Below are 13,017 nucleotides of genomic sequence, written 5' to 3'. Positions count from 1 at the left end.
GATTCTCTGCTGTTGAAACCATTGACCCGCTGGCCCCTTATCCAAATGACCGATGGACTGCAGTGGAGTTAGCCCTGCTCAATTTGGGGTGGGCGAGCACAACTCATGTTCCTTGACTGAGTCCACCTTGCAAGGCATGGCAGGCCCTGACATGGAAAGAAACAGTGGCCACGACACGTAGGGATGAAACTTCCTGACGTTCCCGGCCATTGACTGCATGTTTTTCTCAAACAAACTTCCTTTTTTAGAATTTGTTTGTTAAAACAAAAACGAATGAGTTAAACAAAACGTGGCACTCGCTCGAAATTCGGCAAGTGCACTGGCACAGAGTTACGTGCCTGTCAGAGTGGATTCCTAAATATGGCGGGTGGCCCTGCACCTAAGGCGTAGCTGGAGGCGAAGAGCTCTGCTGACCCCGTGGGCTAGCAGTCCGCCCGTCAAACTAGATCAGCCCCTAATGATTTTACATCCTAAATTACACCAGGCACATATGGTGAGTCATATCTAAATGGGCAGAGTTGATGCCAATCCTTTTCAGTGTTGAAATAAATTACCTGTCCACATTTAGTTTACATAAATCTCAACGGTAATGTAAGATGGGTTTGTCGCTCCTCTATGCAGGTCATTTTGACAGTGGTGTCAGGAAGTGTTTTTAGTACCCTAATTCCTGTACGTACATTTAGGCAAATTTGTGATTGGATTGTTTGAATAAATTCCTGGTAGGTTAAACATTTCTTTGCATCAGTATTTCATTAAGATACCTTTCTTATTTTTATTTTTATTTTAAGTAATTAAAACTATACAAGTGAGTTAAAAAACGATTAAAACAATACATTTATGCGGTAAAATGCTGCAAGCAGGATTAAGAGAATGAAAAGCAAATCACTTGAGGAGTTTACAAAACACATAAAAAGTGCTCAAACTAACTGGTTAACTGTGAAAGAAGTACAAAATTCAACTTCAACCAATCATACGAAATAAAAGCACTTGTAGGGGTCCCAGCACACCTCTCCGATTTTAGTTAAATTAATTGATTGATGAATCAAAGTGCTGCAAGCAAATACCCAAAAGCAATGACTCTTTTTTCAGAGATGCACTTAAGAACGTCGACAATAATAAAGGGCAGTATTCGCTTTTAACAAGGGGCGTTTGGAGTTATTTCAGTTCTTGGCACCCCTCTCCAAGTGGGTCCCTGGCTAGTATAGTCCCCTGGGGATCAGTTTTACAAGTTCAAGTTTTAGCAGTGAGTGGGGGCTACCCTGAGTTACCTTTCTAGAATGCTCAAGGCGTTTAGCAGCTATTGTATCTGATAGTCTTCTAGTTGCAGATTCCTTACCTTTGATTTTCCCCCAGGCGTCAGACTAGATCCCAAGATTTTTCTTGAGCAGTGCCTCTGTGCACCATTAGGTGACATTGATCTCCGCATCTGTTGTTGTTTGCGCTGGATATAATGTCGTGGGTCCTATGTAGGACTCCATCCAGGTGCACTGACATCAGTTATTTTCTTTCTGCTCCAGCTAGCTCTGATCTGAAGAGAGTTACCCCTCAGTCATTTTTTTACTGGCTTTTTTTTTACTTTTTGTAGAAGATCTTTTTGAGTTTTCAACTCCTGGTGCATCAAGGATGCCATCGAGGAAGACTGGGCGATTCGGTAAGTCGAGGCACAAGAAGAAGTCTAAGAAGTCAAAGCATTCTAAAATTTCTCCTTGTCCATTGGCTGATTAGATGAGGGAGAGTCTGCTTTCTAGGCCTCGCTCTGCAGAGGTTGACTCTTGGCCAACTCTGTGCCTCCCTGAGTTGTCGGGAGCCAGAGCGACCCCTGCCCAACTCAGAGTTTTGTGAGGTCATGCGCCTCATTATTGGGGAGTTTGAAACTGCTGAAGCGCCATCGGGCTCCACGAAGTTTGAAGGGGGCACTTTTGGTTCCACCCTGGTGGCTTCAGCCTTGGCACCTAGAGGCACCCAAGGATCCTGTCTTGGAGGCGACCAACGTCTGTCATATCACCCAGACCTTCCCCGACGCCAGTCCCGATGCTGACGCTCCTGGAGCCTCTTGCACATATGGGCAGCACAATCCCCATTCTCATTGCTGATTCCGACATGGAGCTGGATGGGCATCGTACAACACCGACGCAGGCAGAAGCCTTGCCTCCTATGTCGGAACATGAGCACACTTGTTATGTTCTAAGTTACGGTGAGGAATGGGAGGGGTCACGGGACCCTCTAGATTACCAGCTTCAAGACCCTATGAACTGACATACAGACTTGGATAAAGCCAACTGGCTGGATACTTCTCCAGATAGAAGCATGCTTTCTCCCCCTATCGTGGCTATGGAGGAGGGAGCTTGCTATTCCATGGTGATGAGAAGAGCTTCTGAGGTCCTGCACCTTGAGTTGCCTTTGGTTGCAGTCAGAACTAACCTCCTGACAGAGTTGCTTCATCCTTAATCTTTCTCCTCAGAACCCATACTTCCCCTTAATGAAGCCCTCATGGATGTCCTACTGGGTACCTTGTCCAAACCCAGAAAAGGGACTGCTGTGAACAGAACAATTGCCCGCCGCCATTGCCCCACTCCAAGGGACCCACATTTTCTGGCGCAACACCCCACCCCTGAGAGCTTGGTTATCCAAGACTCCACTTCCCGTGGTGCGTTCCCTTCCACACCCCTGGATAGAGAATCCAAAAGGCTGTACACACACAAGACTTTTTCTTCCACTAGCATTGCGGCCCATGAACACTGCATACCTTTTGGACCCGCTGTGGGATATGATTATGCAAGTGTCTCTTTTTGAAACACAAAAAGAGAGTGTCTGGAGTGGCTCAACCCCACACATGCTCCTGTTTTGGCTACAAAATCGTAAATACACAAAAGGTGTGGGGTGTAACTGGAAGGAACTGGACTGTTAGGCCCTGTTCAGGAAGCGTTAGTTGGGCCCGTATTTTCCAGGTAGGGATGGATGTAGGAAGTGGCTGTGCCTTTTGAGGAAGTTCCCTTTACGGACTAGGTGGTCTCGCACACATTATAGTGTCATGCTTCATCATTTGACCACCTAGCCTCACCCAGGTGAGATGATACTACCTGGGCAGACTCAACCTTGTTGTTAAAAGAACTGTTGAGGGAGTGCTGAAATTAAATCTAGCTGGATAGTACAAGGGATCCAGATAAAGAATTGGTGAATAAAATGACCTTACAAATCACCTGTTTCGTTTGGAGATTATTTAATATAGGTGTTTGTAGGTAAGAATAAAAACTAGGGTAAGGACTCTGTTGAGAATGATGACTCACGGAGTCTAAAAGTAAGGGACTAACAAGTTTCTGCCCGCACTAAGAGCTGGATGGTCTGGGGCATTCGTCAGGGTCGGGAATCCCTATAGGACAAGGAGCATGAAAGCATGCTTGATAACATGAAAAGTGCTCAAGTTAAATAAATAAATGTCTGGCCTACCTGAACATTTTGTTTTGGGGGAGGCCCTGCAAGAAAAGGCGGATAGCCTCTGGTCTGGGAGATAACAGAGAGGGGGTTGCCCCTTATAGTCACACTAACTCCAAAGGGTACAACCAGTGGAAGCACCTATGGTCTGTATTCCAACCGCTCAAGTGTCTCCACAGGTCCAGGAGGAGGCCCGGAATATACTCTCTCAGGCAGTTGCTGATGGGAGAAATGCAGTGCATTTCACCAGCCATTGCTGTCTGAACACAACCAACTCACTAGGCAGAGTGGTTTTGTTGACAGTGGCCCTAGAGGCCCCACACTTGGCTGAGGACATCAGGTTTTTCAGGGGATGTCCAGGCTACTTTAATGAACATGCCCTTTGATGGCACCTGTCGCTTTGGAGACAAGGCAGACTCTGCTCAAGAACTTCAAGGATTCTTGTGCTATGGCTAGGTGGCCCCGCGTCCCCCTCAGTCTGCCTTTCACCTTTTTTTGTGGCTACAGAAGTGGCCTCCAACAAAGTCCATTTCCAGCCAGCCACCATACCACGCATACTGCGTGGCCAGCGGTCTTGCCAGTGCGTCATTGCCCCCTCCCCCTGCAGCAGCCTCTTAGCCTTCCTAGTCTGACTCACCATCAAGGGCAAGTCGGAGGCAGGATCACCTGCTCCGCTGCCAATCCATCACATCAGACATATGGGCTTTGCAGATTGTCCGAAGGGATCACATCCTCCACTTCGAGACTACCCCTCCATCTATGCCACCATCCTACGATCGAATGATGGAGGATCATTTATCTCGTCTTCTCAAGAAAGTTACAGTTCTATTGGCCCAGAGAGCCATAAAGAGGGTTCCTGTGCCAGAAGTTGGTTGTTTTTGCTATTCCTGTTACTTTCTGGTACCCAAAAAAGACAAGGGCCTCCACTTTATCCTAGACCTTAAATCCCCCAATCTCTTCCTCTATCTGACCTGGACCCGGGAGACTGCATGGTAGCATTGGACTTACAGGATGCTTATTTCCATATTCCTGCCTTGCCTACCCACAGATGTTACTTGCGGTTCTCAGTAGGCCACAAGCACTTTTAGTTCCCCCTGCTCCCCCTTTGGTTTAACCAGCACCCTTCACGTGTTCACCATGTGATGGCGGTGATTGCAGCTTATCTGCACAGATCAGGGGTTTCAATCTTCCCCTATCTCGACGACTGGCTGTTGAAGGCAGGCTCACCCCAGGCTGTTGTCGCCCATCTCCAGACTAAGGCGAACCTCCTGCACTCACTGGGGTTTACTATAAATGTGTGGAAGTCACACCAGACCCCTCTCAGATGCTCCCTTTCATTGGAGCTGTTTTGGACACAGTGCAGTTTCTGGCTTATCCTCCTGAGCAGCAAGTACAGGATATTCAAGCTATGATACTGATGTTTCAGCCTCTATCCTTGATTTTGGTGCAAATGACTCTGATGCTGCTAGACCTCATGGCCTCCCGCATCCTGCTAGTGACACTTGTAGGATGGCATATGCAGGCACTGAAGTTTCAGTGGGTGCAACATCAGGGAAATCTCCTCAACAAGTCCCAGATCTTGGAGGGGACTGCACAAGATCTGCAGTGGTGGTTAACAAACTGCGATTGGGTCAGAGGCAGATCCCTCTCCCTTCCCCAACCAGATCTGACAGTAGTGACAGATGCGTCACTCCTGGGATGGGACAGCCATTTGAAAGAGGTGGAGATCAGAGACATCTGGTCTCCGGCAGAGTCCAGTCTCCACAACAACCTGTTGGAGCTCCATGCAATCTGGTTGGCATTGAAGGCATTTCATCCCTCTTTCAAGGGTGCAGGTGTTTATGGACAACAAGATGGGACGCCACCCCACTCTGCAGGGTGGGGTGGCATCGTGGACCCTTTGTCAGCAGGCTCTGTACCTCTGGATGTGGCCGGAAGAGCAGGGAATATCCCTTGTGGTTCAACCTCCTGTGGGATCTCAGAACGCCAGAGCGGACAAACTCAGCTGAAAATGCCTATCAGATCATGAATAGCATCTCCATCCAGAGGTGGCGCAAGGTCTCTTTCAGCAGTGGGGAGACCCTTGGTTAGATCTGTTTGCCTCCGCAGAGAGCCCACAATGTCAGTTGGAGTGCCCAAGTTGGCATCGCTCGGAGACACTCTTCTCAGGCCTCCTGTGCGCCTTTCCACCCATACCACTTCTGCCCAGAGTTCTCTAGAAGATCAACAATGACCGATCCCAATTAATCCTTTTAAGCATATCCATTGATCCTCCGATTAGACTGTCCCTTTGGAGTATCTTCTGCCGGAGCAGCAGGGTTCAGCACTCAAACCTGTCCACTCCCTGCCTTCTTGCATGGAAATTGAGCGGACACAGTTGACAGCTTTTGACCTTCCTCACAAAGTCTGTAACGTAATCTTGGCATCCAGGTGTTCCTCCACCAAAACGTAGTTGGAGGAAATTTGTGGCATGTTGCACATACTAGTCTGTTGACCCCCGTTGTACCCCTCTTTCTGAGGTCCTGTTGTTCATCCTTTCCCTGGCTCAGCAAGGCTCCCCTATGGGCACTGTTAAAGGTTATTTGTCTGCTATGTCTGCTTTTTTAAGGTTGCCTGATCAATCTTCTTTGTTGAAACCCCTTGTTATGCATAGGTTTCTCAAACGTCTTACACTTCTCTTTCCTCGATCCCCATCCATTATGCCCCAATGGAATCTGAATTTAGTTTTAACATTTCTGATGTGCGTTCCTTGTGAGCAGCTCCACAATTGTTCTCTTAGGCTTCTCACTTTGAAAGCAGCCTTCCTTGTGGCTATTACCTCTGCCCACACGGTGAGTGAGCTGCAGGCGTTGTCACCTAAGCTGCCCTACCTTCCCATCTATCCTGACAAAGAGGTGCTCTGCACTAGGGTCTCCTCTCTGCCAAAGGTGGTTACCCCCTTTCATATAGGTCAGTCCATCACTTTGCCTACCTTTACACACCGTCACATCCTTCAAGGGAGAGGAGAGTTACTGCCTGGAAAAAAACGAACTTTGACATTGTGCCTTGACTGTGCAAAAGATTCCCAAGTGGATAACAAACTCTTTGTAGGTTATGTGGGTGCAAAGAAAGGTCAGGCAGTGCAGATGATCTCCGATGGGTCGTTCTCAGCATAAAGATGTGCTTCGCACTGACCAAAAAGCAATCTTCTGTGGGTTTGCGTGCTCATTCTACCCAAGCTACAGCTTCAACTATTGCGTTAGCACATGGAGTTCCAGTCCTTGACATCTGTCAGGTGGCAACATGGGCATCTCTACACATGCTTACCAAACACCAGTCCCTGTACAGTCAAGTCTGTTGGGACGGGTACTTTTCCTGCAGGATCTTCTAGTATGAACTTGGGTCGCAGACCCACCTTCAGAGATGCTATTGCTTGAGTATCTGTTCAGAGGTAAGGAATCTGCAGCTAGAAGTCTCTATCAGATGAACAACTTACTTACTTTCAGTAACACCTTATCTGGTAGAGAAAATATCTAGTTGCAGATTCCTTATCGACTGACCCATCCTCCATGCTCTGGGAACTGATTTCTTGTGGCAGGGACTTCCTTTTCAGGGCCTTAGTTTTGACGCACCAGTAGTCAGTTTCTTAATGGCACTGTGGTTGTGGGGTGGAAAGTTGTGAAAAGAAACTGACATCAGCACGCTGAGGTGGTGCCTATATAGGAATTGCGATGTCATTCCTGGCGTGGATGATACCAGTGATGGAATCGGAGGCAATCGACACCACCTCATGGTGTGCAGGGTTACTGCTCAGAAAAATCTTCCAGATCCAGTCTGGTGCCTGGGAAGAATTCAGAGGTAAATAATCTGCATCTAGATATTGTCTCTACCAGATAAGGTATTACCAAAGGTAAATAGCTTGTTCATCACTAGCACAATAGAGGTAAGTCTGCCGACCTGTGTTTCAGAACACAAGGGGTCCAAAACACTAATTCTAGACAGATCGGCGGAAGAAAGAGGTAATACCTTATTAACTGAAAAGAAATAGTTTAAACTGAAATGCCATAAACGTCTTCCACTGATACCTCACAGCCAAAATAGCTCCAAAATGCCTATGATCAGTTCAACTTGGTTCTCATAAATGTCCCTCAGTTTTGTCCTATCAGAAATCAGTCCAGGCTTTCGATGCACAAAGTATGGGGAAGTTAAATTCCTTCTAAGGAAACACAAATCAACCAGTGACCACATAAACATCAGACACAAAATCAAGATTTGTATTTTTAGGTCTTTTCTACAGAAGGATATTGTGGAAACAGCTATTGTGGACAATATCAATACTTCGGTTCAGTCCATTGCTTAGTATTGCTTGGTTTTCTTGTCAATCTCATTTGCGTGCTTCTAAGTCATTGTCTTTCCTTCCTCTTCTAAATTTTGTCCCTCCCCTGGTACATCGCTTTTTTAAACTTCCTTTTGAGAGGACATCAGGAACTACTTTTTTTTTCTTTTGCTTTCAGCACTGCATTTCAGGACCTGTGTTATCTTTCTTTCGCTTCCTTTACCCCTACCAGTTCCCATGTGCCCTCTGTGTTGTCCTCCTATTCCCCTTGTCTTACTTTTAATCTCTAACTTTTCTCTTTCACATTTGGCTTGCATTTTTTTAATTGATCCCCACCACAGGCACCAGTGCTCCTCCTACCTTCCCTACTCATAGTTGCTTCTCAGCAGTAATTTTGCTCCTCGGCACTCCACGTCCTTTTTTTAAAATTAATTTTTTAGGAGGGCCTAGAATCTTCAATTTGCTCTGTGGCCACTCCTTTCCCGTTGCACACCTATTACCATTTACCTTTAATTAACTACTTTAGACAGGCATCTTTGGACAGTAAAAATGTCCGGTGCATCATGACTTGCACTGTAACACATGCTCGAGCATATTTCGTCATAATGGGAGTCAAAATGCAAAGTGATTGTTTTTATATTTTTTGCTGCACAAGATGGATTTCATTTCCTGGAAGGTGGTAGGGAGAGCTACTGATCTGAATTCTCGTGTATATTTGTTGCTTCTTTTTTAGGTCTGGTCAAGAGACAGCTTTGACTAGCCTCTAGTAATAAATCAAATAATAATATATAGAGGGGTTTTGGGTCAGCCCTCTTCATCCATTGGTATGTTCAGCTGTAATTTTTTATTTGCTTGTATGGACCACATAATTCAGCATGGGGGCAATATGTCAGGCATGTCAGCCACTGGCTCTCTTGAGCTGCAAGTGGCAGCATTATTCCTGATCACACGTGCACAACGACCTAAAAAGAAATCTACTTTAATGGCATTGCTGGTGATCCATTACTTTACTTTGTCATGGCTTTTCACTTTCCATTCTACATTCTTATCTTTTTAGTCATTCTTGTGCGTTTGAACTTGATATTACCGTAATTCAAAGTCAACATAGTAAGAATCATATATTCCTATATTGTGCATTCAAACTAAAAAGGTTTGCTCTTAGTACATCAGCCTGTTAGGAAGTACTAGTACCAATCTATGAAAATTACAGTTTAAAAAAAATATATATATTGATATTAATTACGATATATTGCTGCCATATTTATGGTTCAAATCTATTTTAATTTTATTTTGTTATTTCAATGCAAAAGAGGACTGAAATGCTGCATGCAGCCAGCCCAGTTATTGCATGCTGTATGTCAGAAAGTTGCAAACAACTAGACATTCCCAACTGTTTTCTTCCGTGCCCCTCCCCTTTGTCCTCACTCATCTATAGCTCCTAAGCTGTGTGAGGTTGTCTCCCCCTTTTTTTTTTGCTCCCCTCCTTTGTGTCACCACTTCGTGTGCTGTTAAGCACACTGGGCGTAGGTGTCTAGGACATGCCAGTTTGTAAAATTCAGCAGATAGCAGTGAAATATATAGTTGCAAGAATTCTCAATAGATGTCTAATTGAAAGGTTAGTGCGAGGGTCAGATGCTCCATATCTAGTATACGCCATATCCTATGGAGCCATGCTGTGCACATCAGGAGCTTCTCTGTTCCCCAGTGGGAGAGAATGTTTTGGAATGCTGCTCCCAGTGCCAGGCCAGTGCGTCACATCCTACGTGATTTTGGTGGAAAAGTCAGCAGGTTGGGGAGGCCTAGGATAATGTCTGCTGGAAAGCGTGGCAATTGCATGTTAGAGTATGTGTCAACATCGGCCAAGACTGTGTTTCAGTATCTTGTGAGCTTTGGACAGTCCCTGAGAAGGTGAAGCAATATCCTGTGAACCCCACAGCCCCTCCAGCAGTCTGCACTATGGGTGGGTTTGCCTCTATGAAGTTTATCAGGAGTTAGATACCAATAAGTTGCAATCTTAACAGCGATTTCTGTGCTTGCAGTGTTGTGTGCAGTATGCCTCGCCCTGTAGTAAATCTCCTCTGATTCCTTATGTGTCAGAATCCACCCCAGCTCAAGCTCCCATATTTTCTGTCCGGGGGTTTTCTCCTCTGTATAGGAATGCAGCTGTAGAATGTATAATTCAGTGATGATGGGTCACTCACTGTTGTTGGACAATAGCCACTTATCTGATAGACATCTAGCCAGAGATTCCTTACCACAGAATTCTCTCTCAGGTGCCAGACTGGATCCGAAAACTTCTTCCCGAGCATTACTTCTGCATATCGGAAGAGGGCATCATGTGACTCCGTAGCAATGTTGTCCACTGGACCTGATGTCGATGGAGTCCAAATAATCTCTTCTCCGATGTGCTGATGTCAGTTCCCTTCTTTTCTGTGCTTCAGCTCAGATCTGTAGTTACCTTATGCCGTTGGCCTACCTCAACAAACACTTCTTTTGTCAAGGAAACAGTATGCCTTTCTATGTGACGTCAGGCTTCAAACCTTGTGGGTCCTATGGCAGGTAGATGTCTCTCACAGACCCTCAAATTGTTTGCATGTGGTGCCTCAATGAACACCACAACTCTTGTTGTCACCTTAACTGAAGGCATTGTGGGAGCACTGTATGAAGATCTTGGTGGTGCACGTGGCGGAGGTCCCATGCTGTCATTGGTTTCGCTCCGAGTCCATGGAGCGGTTTCGAGTTTGTTCCAGGAGCCCTGAACGGTTTCAAGTTTGTTCTCAGAGCCGTTCCTGTCATCGCCTCTTATCATTGAAGGAGCAGCCCGTGAAGCACCAGCGGTCAAAGTTGCAACATCCGCCTGTGATAGATAAGTTCGGCGTTTCTGACACCTGCTCCCAATCCCCGGTTTTGGAGCATGAGTCCATCTGCACCTCCCTCCTTTCTCTGTAGGGACTCTGGCCCAGATGTGGGATTATTACAACTCCCTTCAGTCCATTCGTCCCTCTGGCGCTCTTACTAGCCCCAAGGAGGTCAGAGGTATTCTATCTGTCTCATCGCCGGAGGGTGCATCCTCGAAATCAGATAGGCCCTCCGGATCCATGCTCAGATCTGTACTGACTCCAGTGCACAGCTCTTCGGGGTTCACACCTGCTACACTTGAGTTTCATCAACTGACGCCTGCGGCACCGATCAATGCCAAGCCGATTACCCTATCAGGCACCGAAGTGACACAGCCCCAATGCCAGACGGCGTCAAGTGCAGCACCGGTATTGCCTGTAGACTTGGATACTTTCCCTTCTCATCAGTCCCTAGCTGCTTTTCCTTTGAGAAAACAGGCCTTTGGAGGTGAAGGAGAGGAGCTTGGTTTATGCATCCTTGTGGATGAGACTGTCCAGCTTCCTCTGGAGGGCAGTTGGCTGACAGAGTTGGGTGAGGCTAGTGGCTTTGAGTCCTCACTGGCTTTGGACCTCCCCCCCCCCAGCCTTGTGACGGAGGTGAGCTCCCCCTTCACAGAGGTACTGAATAAGGCAGCTGCGGTCCTAAAATTGCAGCTGTCTTCTGTGTAGGTCACCATTGACCCCTTGTTAACAGTGCTCCACCAGGGTCAGACAGGAATAGAGCCTGTGCTCCTATATATTGAGACGCTCTGTGACATTTTATTGGGTACCTGGGCTAATCCCGCTATGGGAGACCCTGTGGACAGAACCATAGTCCATAGACACCGGCCCTTTCCAGGAGACCAGGCTTGCCTTGTACGGCACCTGGCTCAGAAAAGGTTTGTGGTACAGGCTGCTACCACCTCTGCTGACCTCCGCGCCCTCCCTCATGTTCCCCTGGACAGGGAGTCTAGGCGGCTGAAATCCTGTGGAAGAAGTATTTTCTCCTCCACCAGCCCAGCACTGCCGTCAATCAACACCTCTTGTATTTTGCGTTGTTTCCCATGCATTGTGAGATTTGGTGATATGCATGCTTCCTTCCCTTCTGGAGGAAAACCGGAGCGAACTCGCCCAGACATTTCAAGATGGGTGAGAGGCAGCTAGATTTGTCATGAGGTGTGGTATGGCTATCACAGAGTCATTTGGCCACTCCATGGCTCACTCTGTAGCACTGAGCCGGCACACCTATCTACATCTCTCTGGTTTTCTGAGGCTGTATGTTCTTCAGTGGAGGATATGCCTTTTGATGGCACTCGCCTGTTAAGAACTCATGCAGATTCTACATTGCAACACTTTGGGGACAATTGGAGTACCAAATATTTGAAATCATGTCTATTCTTATGTTAACAGATGGAACCATCCCAGAGTGGTGTCGCAATAGTTCCTGTTGAGCCCAGCTTCGTCTCCCTATTTTCATTACTGCCTGAACCCTTCCACCTTCTGGGGGCAATTGGTACGGTGTTCCTGCCTTTGCAGGTATTCCTAGTTTTTCTTGTGGCTGTTGCTGACAGCGTATTATTTTTGCTGTATTGGCGGAATATATTCCTGTGACCCTAAGTGGGTTTAGCACCTGTTACAACAGTTTTTTTTCTTTATCTCTGAAGATGGGCTTCATGCTCAAGAGTTAGTTACCTTTATGGTACTTAGGGGGTCATTCTGACCCTGGCGGTCCGCGGAAGCACCGCCAACAGGCTGGCGGTGCTTCTGGGGCCATTCTGACCACGGCGGTACAGCCGCGGTCAGAAAAGGGAAACCGGCGGTTTCCCGCCGGTTTCCCGCGGCCCCAGGGAATCCTCCACGGCGGCGCTGCAAGCAGCGCCGCCATGGGGATTCCGACCCCCTTCCCGCCATCCTGTTTCTGGCGGAACAGGATGGCGGGAACGGGTGTCGTTGGGCCCCTGGGGGCCCCTGCAGTGCCCATGCCACTGGCATGGGCACTGCAGGGGCCCCCTAACAGGGCCCCATTAAGATTTTCAGTGTCTGCTTGGCAGACACTGAAAATCGCGACGGGTGCAACTGCACCCGTCGCACACCAGCAACTCCGCCGGCTCCGTTCGGAGCCGGCTTCCTCGTTGCTGGGGCTTTCCCGCTGGGCGGGCGGGCGGCCTTTTGGCGGTCGCCCGCCAGCCCAGCGGGAAAGTCAGAATGACCACCAGGGTCTTTTGACCGCAGTACGGTCTTCTGGCGGTTCCCGCCAGGCGGGCGGCTTCCGCCGCCCACCGGGGTCAGAATGACCCCCTTAGTCTGCTCATGTGGAGCATCCTCTGTTTGCCTTATAGGCGTTACTAAATATCTTGTAGTACTCTTTGTATCCTTTATAGGGAGCTGGTCATT

At 47.6% G+C, this 13,017-nt stretch overlaps 1 protein-coding gene across 1 annotated transcript in view; it reads left to right on the top strand.

Annotated features, from left to right (window-relative positions):
* The window catches only part of CARMIL1 (capping protein regulator and myosin 1 linker 1), a 993,695-nt gene that overhangs the window by 689,385 nt on the left and 291,293 nt on the right, over nt 1-13,017 (top strand). The gene's annotated exons all lie outside the window — the stretch shown is intronic.

The sequence above is a fragment of the Pleurodeles waltl genome, chromosome 2_1 (genome assembly GCF_031143425.1).
Source record: "Pleurodeles waltl isolate 20211129_DDA chromosome 2_1, aPleWal1.hap1.20221129, whole genome shotgun sequence".
Classification (NCBI taxonomy): domain Eukaryota; kingdom Metazoa; phylum Chordata; class Amphibia; order Caudata; family Salamandridae; genus Pleurodeles; species Pleurodeles waltl.
Note: the sequence above shows the minus strand (reverse complement) of the source record. Positions and strands in the feature narration are given on the sequence as shown.